The sequence below is a fragment of the Pleurodeles waltl genome, chromosome 12 (genome assembly GCF_031143425.1).
Source record: "Pleurodeles waltl isolate 20211129_DDA chromosome 12, aPleWal1.hap1.20221129, whole genome shotgun sequence".
Classification (NCBI taxonomy): Eukaryota; Metazoa; Chordata; class Amphibia; order Caudata; family Salamandridae; genus Pleurodeles; species Pleurodeles waltl.
In genome coordinates this window covers 380,286,965-380,299,619 of record NC_090451.1, presented here as the reverse complement: position 1 = coordinate 380,299,619, position 12,655 = coordinate 380,286,965, and positions in this window count along the sequence as shown.

Sequence of the window (12,655 nt, the reverse complement as noted above, 5' to 3'; positions counted from 1 at the left end):
CCTGAAATTGTGGAAGTCCAAGGGTAAAAGTTTGACCGAGCCCTCTCGTGCAGTGCATTCCAGGAGGGCTCTATTGTGATCAGCCTCAACTTTTGAATTCTTCCCGTTCTGAGGAAATCTTCCCGAAAAGGTTTCTAAGTCTGACGATAGACACTTGACTGAGGCCTCCTGCGCAGTGTATCCACAGAGGGCTCCAGCGTGGTCACCCTTAACTTGTGACTTTGTCCTGGTCAGAGGAAAATCTTTGAAAAATTATCTAAGTGTTAAGGTAAAACTTTAATTGGGGCCTCCCATTTAGTGTAGCCGAGGGGGGCTTCAGCGCGGTTGGCCTCAAAATTTGACTTTTCCCTGGTCGAGTGTAACCAGATTGGCCCTTACGGTTTTAATGCTAGAAAACGTGTAAACTTTAAAAAATCATATCTCCAGTTCCCTACGTTGGATTTTTGTCATTATAAAGATTAAAATAGTTTCTATTATTATAAATTGGTGTTGGATTTTTATTGTGTGCTGTGTTTTACTGTTTTGTTGATATTAAAGCCCGTATTTCTGTAAAATGATGCACAACTGCGCTAGCACAGTTGTGCGTAACAATTTGTTATGCGAGCTACCGTCATTCCCTAGCACTATCCGTGCACCATATTAAAAAAAATTATGCATGAATGCGCTAATGAATGGTTAACGTCTTAGAAAATGTTGCTTGCCTGTGATGGATGGTGTTACAAGAAATGGCACTAGTGGGCCATAAATTACGCTAGACTATGTCATTTTCCGGTCGCACAAGCAGCCATATAATGACGCCTGTCTAAGAATAGACAGGAGACAGTACCACAACCACAATATCCAACACAGGGGACCAGTGTCCCCAGGACAACCCCAACAGAACCAGTGCCAGCCAGGAGGCCCCATGAATACTTACAGAGGATGCTCTACCTCCACTTGCGGTGTCCCTGTGGTGTGGGTGGTGGTGATGCAGGGGATTGGGGTGGGCCTCTATGTGCCCAAAACAGTGACACCTTGGTGGACTCCAAGGTCTTTGCATTGTGTTTCCCTATGGAACTGAGCCCAACATCGCTTTAATGCCTAGTCTGACCAGGCATTAAAATTTGACACTAATCGGCCTAAGTGTCAATTTTATGCTCCGCTTCCTTAGTGTGCGTTGTGTTTGCATTGGGAGGTAAATATGACTCTGGAGGGCAAGTGTCATTTTGTGGAAAGGAACACCTACCTTGCATATCATTGTCGAAATACAATGCAGGGTGGGTTGGCACACCCCAAAAAATTATGCTAACTCAGATAGTTTGAAACTAGATGGGTCTAGCATAAAAAAGTAAATATGAAGTTAAGTTAACGTCACTTTTGCGTAAAACAAATGACGCAAAGGCAGCACAACCTTTTCATAAATATGGGCCTAAGTGCTGCACACCCCTGTCTCCTAAGTTAAATTTAACTGCTCGTGGGCCAAGCTACTAAGGGTTGAGCAACGATTAATTTACTTAGACCTTGACTGGACCTAGTGGGGGCTTGCCGCCTATTGCTAAGTGTAGGTACCTACCTGCCCTTACCAATGATATACTTTCCAACATACAATAATTCTGATGTCCAGGAAAATTTCTGATAAAAATTGTTGAGGCAAAGCTGTGAAGGTGTCATGGTGTTATAGTTCAGACTGCGCGTCATAATGATGTGTTTTTCCTGCATGATCTCCAGATATGGATGTGGTTTACACACACATTCATTATGTCAACATAATCTTCTCATCCAGCCTAGAGTGGATGGTGGACGGATCTGCTAAATATGGATGCAACGTGTACGTTACATTGGTTTACACACATTTGATACCCACATTTCAATAAGATTTAATTTAGACACGTGCAAATACACACATATAACACAAGAATGTGAAAATGTTTTATGACGTTTGTTCCATAGTATAAAATATAATATGTCACATTCATAAACATATTTATCTTAATAAATTACCTCCAAGCCCACCTTGATACACACTAAACCATTTTCCATACATTTTAAATGTTTTTTTTTTTTTTTTAAATTAAAAAATGAACAATTAGGTGCATCCATTTTTATAGTTCAAATAAAAAATATGTATATTGACACACTCAATGTAAGCCTCTTTTGGTTCATGTTTGTACATGAATTTGTTTAAGGCTACCTCAGAGTAATGAGTTTAAAAAAGTAAAAAATAATTTGCTCTATGTTAGAGGTTGTGATTCTCCATTTCAAACATGAAGGTTATTCCATCTGCTGTTACAAGTGATACAGGCAACAGTGTGCAGGAATATCTGTCACATTACTCATGGAGTATTCCCTACACCAAAGTTGAAACAAAGCACTTCATTGAGTAGTTCAAGAGTCTCACACTTATGTGGTGCATGTATAAAGTGTTGATAATGCTCAGATCAATAATAAACATTGTGTGTTGGCGCTACTGTGCTAATAAAACGAATCTGTGACATGGATAGATCCCTTGGCCATTTCTTGGGGATGAGATTTGTAGTGGACTTTCAAGGCCTAGGCAAATGTATGAGCAGACTATTGTCACAAAGGTGGGCTTGGCCTTGAAGGTTTTATTTCAGTTTAAATCCATAGAGAGCAAAAGTTGTGATAGCAGGTTAAAGTTAGGCCCATTAAGTACAGAAAAATAGATAGGAGATATTTACAAATGTAAATTTCAGGCATGGGGTAGGCGACTAAACCATGCAGGAAACTTTGTTGTCACCATTATTTCAAAAATTGAAGATAACAATCTATGCTTAAATTTGAGTTTTGCAGATAATCAGTCATAAACGTTATGGATATTTTGTCCACCTTATTACAAGTTTTACAGGATATAGTGCTCTTGCAATAAGACAGGTAAGATGCCCATGGTATTTATGAAGGAGTAACGGTCCAAATAGTTCTAAATCAGGCCCTTTGTGATGTCACAATGGGTGCTATTTCTTTAAGTATTAACCTTCAAGGCATAAATTATGGATGTCTTTGATGTATGTACACTTTGTAAATTTTCTCTTTAAGTGTTTAACTGATGTATGTAAATGTCTGCTTTCAGCTTCCTCCAGAGTGAACAATGGAGATGCTAGCCACACTTAGGTGGCTAGGAATGCTACTGGGAGTCAGAAGGTAGAGCTACTGACACCGAATGACCTGTGCAAGAGCTAGCAGAAGTCCAGATCACCATTTGATTCTAAGGCCTCCCACTCTGGCCAGTCTCTTGTAGTGGCAGCTGAAACATCAAAATACATTATGGGCCTGATTCTAACTTCGGCGGGCGGTGGAGGCCGCCCACCGAAGTTCCCCCACCAAAATACCGCTCCGCGGTCTAAAGACCGCTGAGGGTATTTTGGGATTTGCCCTGGGCTGGCGGGCAGCCGCCAAAAGGCCGCCCGCCAGCCCAGGGCAAATCAACCTTCCCACGAGGACGCCGGCTCAGAATTGAGCCGGCGTAGTGGGAAGGTGCGACGGGTGCAGTGGCACCTGTCGCGTATTTCAGTGTCTGCATAGCAGACACTGAAATACTTTGTGGAGCCCTCTTACAGGGGCCCCTGCAGTGCCCATGCCATGGGAGACCCGCCAGGAACAGGATGGCGGTAGGGGGTGTCAGAATCCCCATGGCTGCGGAGCGAGCTCCGCAGCCATGGAGGATTCTGTAGGGCAGCGGAAAACCGGCGGGACACCGCCGGTTTTCCTTGTCTGACCGCGGCCGAACCGCTGCAGTCAGAATGCCCTGCGGTGCTCCCGCCGACCCTGGTCCCGGCGGTCTGAGACCGCCGGGGTCAGAATGACCCCCTATATCTGCTATTGTGGCTACCAGCACCACTACCACCAGCACCATCCTCACTCCTGTGCCTGTGGTACCAAGCCACAAACCAGTCCGTAAACAGACTGGGGTTTCCATCACCACAGCACCTTTACCCCTTACTCTCATCCCCAAAAAAATCGAGTCAGAGGAGACAGTGAAGGTTTTTAAGACCCTCTCTCTGGGGTAGATGTCATTGTTGCATGCTATACAGAATGTCATTCAGCAACTGGCACAAGTCATTGACATGCTAAATGACATACACTCTGCCATGTCTGCCACACAAAAAGTTTCTGTCTCCTCTGACAATGATGCTTCTGGCATACTTGCCACTATTCCACCTTCTGCTCCCCGATTAAAACATTTGCCCTGATTTCAACACCTGACCCATTAAAAAATGAATTGTTCTGTGATCACCAAAATAATTTTAGGAAAAGGTTTTAGCTTAAATAAAAAACAACACCTTAAATAAACATTGCAAACTGTTGCAATAAACTTTCACAAATGATAACATGTATTGACAGACCCTTAGCAAGGCTTCAGTAAGTGATCACCTTTGTACATTTTATATTAAGGTCTTGTTCAATGGATACTGAATAATGAAATTAAACGTTTGCTGGAGAGCATTACACGGTGTTAAAATGACCAAATTACAAAGTCATTCTACCACAGAAAGATTTGGAGTATTGTTTTATGATGTATAATTTATTTTTATTTTATTTTCATTAAGTTAATCTTACTGTTTAATTTTGGTCAACCTTTGCTGAACTAATCCAGCTACCCTGCCCCTTTTCTAGCTGTCCCTCAAACCACACCCTCCTCTCTAATGTATTATCCTGCTAATCATACAAAAAATATTACTTCTGGTTTGGGATGTAGGAGTTGGATGGATAAGGTTTACTTTAAAGCTTGCACTAGGTTTAGAATTGATTCAGGATGGGTAAGGTTAAAGAAAGGAAGAACATTGTGTAGGGTTGGCAGAAGAATGAAAAGTGTGGCATGTGCTGCCACTGGATGTGGAACAGGTGGGTAGTACACTGTCCTCCATCCACAAAAATAAATGAACTGTACAGGCACAAAGCAAGATAGTTTGAAAGGGTTGGGGGTTCAGGCTTAAGATCACAGAAGGAAAACCAGGGTTAAAGTTAACCAATGTCAGCAGGTTTTCTTAAGAAAGGAACGTGACTTGGCACTAATTGAAGGAGACACTTCCTTTTTATTCCCCTATGTTCCTCATACTGTGCTACTCCTAGAGAACTATTACTAATTACGTAGTATCACTACTAACTGCACTAACTGCACATCGAGTTGCAAACAGGTCCTCCTGCTTCCCTTACTAAAGAAACAGAAAGCAGACCCAAATATTTGAAGTAATTCTATACTAATCTCACTCCTGCTGGCTGTCTCAAAGATGCTGGAGACATTAGTTAATAAAAAGTTAACTCATTTCTTAGAATCAAAAATCTTTTGCACGGTTTTCTGGAACTCTGTTAGGGTTGGTGCTGCTCAGAGGTGCAGCGGTAGGGAGTTCCAGGTCTTGGTGGGGGTGTAGAATAACGATCGGCCTCCGTGCGGCTGCGGCAGATGCAGGGGTCTGTGTGAGGTCCAGTGTAGTGGACACAGGTGTCTTTCGGGATGATGGAAATGTATGTGATGGTTGATATAAAATGGTCCTTGATAGTGCAGTGCTTTGTAGGCATGTGTGAGGGTCTTGAACTGGCTTCTCTACTGGCTGTGGAGCCACTGGAGGTATCTGAGGTGGGTCAGTTTTGGTAGGTCCACCATGAGCCTGGCTGTGGTGTTCTGTATGGTCAGGAGTCTTCTGAGGAGGTTGAGTGGGCAGTCCAATGAAGAGAACATTGCAGTAGTAAAGGCGGCTGAGACAAGGGCCTGTGTGAAGTTGTTTCTGGAGTCGATGGGGATTTATCTGAAGGTCTTGCAGAGCATGTGGAGGTTGTAGAAACACGCCAAGGTGACTTTGTTGATTTGATGTATCATTGTCAATTGGCTGTCGAGGATTATGCCAGGTTGCACTCCTGGGTTGTTGGTGTGGGTGAGGGTCTGAGTTCCACTGTTATGCTTGAGGCAGCTGTCTCTCATTAATTTGGCTATGTCTGTCTTGGCCCTACAAAAGTTGTGTTTGGCATTGGTTGAATCTTCGGTGAGGGAGAGGATAAGTTGGGTATCGTCAGGGAAGAGATTGTGCTGAGGCCTTGGGATCTGACGATGTCCACGAGGAAAGTCATTTAGATGTTGAACAGGGTGAGGCTGAAGGAGGATCCCTGTGGTATGCCACAGGTGATGTCTTTAGGTGCGGAGGAGAAGGGAGGCAGTTGGATGCCCTGCACTCATCCAGATAGAAAGGAGGCAATCCATTTGAGGGCATTTTGCTGTATAGCGATGGTGTGGCGTCTGTCGATGAGGGTGTGGTGGGAGACGGTGTCAAAGACCCCTGAGAGGTCGAGGAGGATCAGGGCGGCAGCTTCTCTGCAGTTGAGTAGAGCTCTTATGTCATCTGTGGCAGCGACAAGCACAATCTACATGCTGTGGTTTGCCCTGAATAGAGATTGAGATGAGTCAAGGAGTTGGTTGATTGCCAGGTATCCAGTGATTTGCTTGCTGATGGCCTTTTCTAGTACTTTGGTGGGGAAAGGGAGGAGCTAGATCAGTCAGTAGTTTTTGAGGTCCCTGGGGTCAGCCAAAGGCTTTTTCAGGAGGTGTCTGACCTCAGCGTGTTTCAATTTATCTGGGAAAGTTGTTGTGGAGCTGGAGGTGTTGAGGATATTGGTGAGGTCCATGCTCATAGGGTTGGTGCCGAGGTTGAAGAGATGGTGGGAGCAGGGGGCAGTGGGGGCCCCAGAGTGGATGGACGACATGATGGTCATGGTGGTCTGGGCAATGAGAGGGGTCCAGGTGGTGAGAACACGGTTGATGTTTTCTGATTGCTCACGGTTGACAATAATGAGGGCGGTGGGTTTCGGGGTCAAAGCTGTAAAAGATTTGGTTATCTTGCTGTGAAAATAGTCCAAGAGGGAGTTACAGTGTTCCTGGGAGGGGTGGATGGTATTCTTTTTGGCAGGAGGGTTGGCAAAGTCCTTGACAATCTTGAAAAGTTCCTCAGTGTGGTTGGCCGCAGAATTGATGCAGCTGGTGATGACTGTTCTCTTGGATACTTTGATGTGTTAGTTGCATTCGTTGAGGGCTGTCTTGTATGTGGCTCTGTTGGAGGGGTCTTTGGAGGCTCAACATTGCTTCTTGAATTGGAAGCAACTGCGCTTGCGGAGGTCTGAGCTCTGGGATGTACCAGTTGGCTCGTTTTGAGTTTGTGAAGGTTTTGGCTGGTTTCAGAGGGATGATTTCATCTGCACAGTTGGTGATCAAGGTGACAAAATTCTAGACAGCCTGGTTCAGATCTGCTGAGATTTTGGGTTGTGAGGTGCTAAGGGATTGGGCCCATTGTGTTTTGGTAATTTTTCCCCAACTGCAGTGCGTGGCCTGGTGGTTGTGGTGGATGCGTGTTGATCTCTGCCTGAGAAGGTAAAGTGGAGGATGGTGTGGTCGGTCCAGGTGAGCTCTGTTGTGTGGATGAGCTTGATTTTGTCATTGGAACTGGAGATGGCATTGAGTGTGTGTGTCCGGCTTTGTGAGTGAGTGTGGTGGCTAATTAGGTAAGGAAGATGTTGTTGAAGCTCTCAAGGAGGTAGGGCAGTGCTGGAGAAAAATGAGGAGACTTTGACATCTTTTAAGCAGTGTTTGAAAGGAGTGGACAATAATTGTCTCAAAATAAATTTAGAAAGAAATCAAATTCTTTTTTAGGACAAGGTGCCCCCCTGGTCCAAGTAGGTGGTAGCCAGATGCACTTGGTCCTTCCCCCAAACCCTCGTCTGTAGTAAGAAATATGGGTTTCAAAATCAATACTAATCTTTCATTTGAACCTCAAATTCAGCCTTTCTCTTCTCTTTGCTTTGCCAAACTCAAGTCCTTAAAAAGAATGTTGCATCATGTTCCAGAACATACTTGAAAGATCAATGTCCATACTGCTATGACTTCTAGACTCAACCATGCCAATAGCTTGTACTTGGGCCTTTTGGCCTATCTAAACTGGCAGCTCTAGAGTATTCAAAATGCAGCTGTCTGACTGATCCTGAAAATACCATTTTGGCGTTTATTTACTCCTTATTTGAAAGAATTGCACAGTTTACCAGTGATTAAGAACATTCAATTTAAGGCGTGCCCTTTCCAAAAGGGTATTTAATTATAAAGGCCGTATGTACTTAAGGAACAGACTGAAAACCTACTTTCAAGCAAGAAGCCTCAGATCCAACAACGTGAAGCTGTTGCAGGTGCCCCAGATTTGCAAAGCCAGAAGAGTGGGCAGATAGTTTTCTTATCTTATATCCAAAGTTTGGAACTCGCTTCCGCTAAGTTTACTTCTGGTCCCGTTTGAATCCATCTTTAAAAAGAAACTAAAGACAGTTCTTTGTTAATTGATGCCCCCGGCTGACCCCTTCCACCTTGTAATACTGGTTGATTCATATGCCCCTAGCGCTGGGAGGCTTCAATTGAAGCATCTGTGCACTATACAAACGGAATTATTATTATTATTATTATTAATATTATTTAAAATAATGTAGTGCCTAAATATTTAGAAATGGGTTCTTACGAAAATATCATTCATCATGTAAAAAGAAGCAAAAGAAGGATAAGAAACAAAAGGAGAAGTTAGGAGAAAGATACAAAATTAGAAACTAAAATGGGAAAGGGCAGGGGCAAAAATTCAATGTGTTAAAAATTGATTAATGCATAGGACCAAAAGAAGCATAAAACATGAAGTACAAATGTCCACGTAATCATAATGAGAAGTAAGTACAAGTCCCCCTAGTGAATATTCTATGAACGTGCAATCTATCCAGATTCTACAAACGCATTTCCTCTCCGCTGTCTGAATGTTTGTTTACTATCACACTCGGACTGCCATAGCTTTTTTGCTGTGTCTTCTTTGACATTTTTGCAATATCATCAGTTTCGCAGCTGTTTAAAGTGCATGTGCCATTTTGAAAAGAAAGTATGTAAAGTTGCTATGTGTACGGCTTCCAAACTGCACTGGCAGAGGCAGGTTGTTGTTGTATGCTTAATGCTTATTCCGCAGGGTACATGATGTCATTATGTTCATGCTTTCTCACAGTGATGTGCCACTTTATGTATAACATTATTTTCTCTACGGTATTCTACATTCTGTACGTGTGCACTTTCGATCTGTATTCCACTTCCAGAAGGCGCCTGGTTCTGTGGAGTCAGTTGCCACTGATCACTCATACCTGCAGAACGTTTCTCTGGTCGTGGGCTCTTTTGTTTGAACAAAGTTCTTGTACTCATCATCGCTCTTCGAAGTATTTATCTTGCCGAAGCTGTATACGACAGAAGTGAGATTATTAATGGTAAAATCAAGAAAATCAAGAAAAAATAAACATGACTTACAACCAGAAATCATGCCTGCAGCACCACAGGCCTCTCCTGAAAAGAAGAAAGAAAAAGATGAAAACATTTATCAGTATTGACAGCAGTAGACACATGTTAATATTAAAAGTCACTCGAATCCACAGCTTCAGTAACCGTACTATCCCTATGCATCCTTTAACGTCATCCAACAAGAGATTCTTGACCTACGAATAGCTACAAATATTTTTCCTTATTCTCTACAATCACACGTTATCTCTGTCATCACAACCAAGGTATCCTAAAAGTGGCAAAACTCGAACTTCAAGAAGATGAAACATCTCGGTAGGGTTGAAGAGTCATGTGCAATTTTCTCTTTTCCTATCCTCCGCTGTCAAAATATTTTTTTAAATAATACATGGCATCCAGGCTGCATGCCATAGCAGGTGATGCCCTTTCTTTTTTGATCAAAATATTGTATTATTAAATTTTGGCCCACATAATTGCACTTTTGCATGGAACTAAATCAGGCTCGCTTTGGCACATCATGATATGCTGCACCTTAAATTTATCATCTGTTTAGTTCCTGAATGTTTTAACGTTGATTTATTCAATATCAAATAGAAATCACATTGCTGCTTTGCAATCTGACTATACTTAAACTATTTGTTGGTAATTGTATATTATTCCCCTCTTTGAGATTAGTTTATGCATTCTATTGTGGGAACAGCTAACATATTTTATCATTAAATGTTACCCTGACTAACAACTACCAAAAAGATTACCAGGTTAGGCAAATGTGAGAGATTGGTTCCTCATCAGGGTGAATCACAAAGAATCATTGAATTAACCTTTGCTTAACCCTGTGGTAGCCTGGCACAAAAGCAGCCAAGCTTTATATGGAGGCAATGTGTAAAGTATTTATACAGCACTTAAAGAGCAATAGAATAAAAACCCAACAGAAGAAAAATCCCATATCAATTTAGAAAAATAGAGTACATTTTAATAAAATATTTGAGTCCAATATGACGAAAATCCAATCATTAGAGCTGGATATATGCAATTAACCCCTTTGCTGCCAGGCCTTTTCCCCCTCCTGTGCCGAGCCTTTTTTTGGCTATTTGGGGTAGTTCGCGCTTAGGCACTTATAACTTTGTGTCCACATAAGCTAGCCAAGCCAAACTTGTGTCCTTTTTTTCCAACATCCTAGGGATTCTAGAGGAACCCAGACTTTGTGGGTTCCCTTGAAGGAGGCCAAGAAATTAGCCAAAATACAGTGAACATTTTGTTTTCTTCAAAAAAATGGGAAAAAGTGGCTGCAGAAGAAGGCTTGTGTTTTTTCCCCTGAAAACGCATCAACAAAGGGTTTGCAGTGCTAAAATCACCAGCTTCCCAGCTTTCAGGAACAGGCAGACTTGAATCAGAAAACCCAATTTTTCAACACAAATTTGGCATTTTACTGGGACATACCCCATTTTTACAATTTTCTGTGCTTTCAGCTTTATTCCAGTCAGTGACAAAAATGGGCATGAAACCAATGCTGGATCCCAGAAACCTAAACATTTCTGAAAAGTAGACAATATTCTGAATTCAGCAAGGGGTCACTTGTGTAGATCCTACAAGGGCTTCCTACAGAAAATAACAACTGAATAAGAAAAATATTGAAATTGAGGTGAAAAAAACATCAATTTTTCTCTACATTTTACTCTGTAACTTTTTCCTGCAATGTCAGATTTTCAAAAGCAATATATCGTTACGTCTGCTGGACTCTTCTGGTTGCGGGGATATATAGGGCTTGTAGGTTCATCAAGAACCCTAGATACCCAGAGCCAATAAATGAGCTGGACCCTGAAGTGCGTTTTCATTCTATACCGGGTATACAGCAATTCATTTTCTGAAATATAAAGAGTGAAAAATAGCTATCAAGAAAACCTTTGTATTTCCAAAAAGGGCACAAGATAAGGTGTTGAGGAGAAGTGGTTATTTGCACATCTCTGAATTCCGGGGTGGCCATACTATCATGTGAATTACAGGGCATTTCTCAAATAGATGTATTTTTTACACACTCTCTTATATTTGGAAGGAAAATATGTAGAGAATGACAAGGGGCAATAACACTTGTTTTTTCTAATCTATGTTCCCCTAAGTCTCCCGATAAAAATGATACCTCACTTGTGTGGGTAGGTCTAGCGCCCGCGACAGGAAACGCCCCAAAACGCAATGTGGACACATCACATTTTTTGAAAGAAAACAGAGGTGTTTTTTGGAAAGTGCCTACCTGTAGATTTTGGCCTCTAGCTCAGCCGGCACATAGGGAAACCTACCAAACCTGTGCATTTTTAAAAACTAGAGACCTAGGGGAATCCAAGATGGGGTGACTTGTGGGGATCTGACCATGTTCTGTTACCCAGAATCCTTTGCAAACCTCAAACTTTGGCTAAAATAACACATTTTCCTCAAATTTTGGTGACAGAAAGTTCTGGAATCAGAGAGGAGCCACAAATTTCCTTCCACCCAGCGTTCCCACAAGTCTCCCGATAAAAATGATACCTCACTTGTGTGGGTAGGCCTAGCACCCGCGACAGGAAATGCCCCAAAACGCAACGTGGACAAATCACATTTTTTGAAAGAAAACAGAGATGTTTTTTGCAAAGTGTCTACCTGTAGATTTTGGCCTCTAGCTCAGCCGGCACCTAGGGAAACCTACCAAACCTGTGCATTTTTGAAAACTAGAAACCTAGGGGAATCCAAGATGGGGTGACTTGTGGGGCTCTGACCAGGTTCTGTTACCCAGAATCCTTTGCAAACCTCAAAATTTGGCTAAAAAAACAAGTTTTCCTCACATTTCGGTGACAGAAAGTTCTGGAATCTTAGAGGAGCCACAAATTTCCTTCCACCCAGCGTTCCCCCAAGTCTCCCGATAAAAATGATACCTCACTTGTGTGGGTAGGCCTAGCGCCTGTGGCAGGAAATGCCCCAAAACACAACGTGGACACATCACATTTTTTTAAAGAAAACAGAGGTGTTTTTTGCAAAGTGCCTACCTGTAGATTTTGGCCTCTAGCTTAGCCGGCACCTAGGGATACCTACCAAACCTGTGCATTTTTTAAAACTAGAGACCTAGGGAAATCCAAGATGGGGTGACTTGTGGGGCTCTGACCAGGTTCTGTTACCCAGAATCCATTGGAAACCCCCGGGAGCGACCGTTGCCTACGGGGTCGCTCCCCTTGCGTGACATTTGCGCAAAAAAAAAATCCCCCGGTGCCTAGTGGTTTCTGCCCCCCTTCGGGGCAGATTGACCTAAAATCGGCTGGTCTATATACAATTTGCCCCCCAGGGGAGCGACCCTTGCCTAATGGGTTGCTCTTCATCTCTAAAAAAGCAAACAAACAAACAAAATAAGCA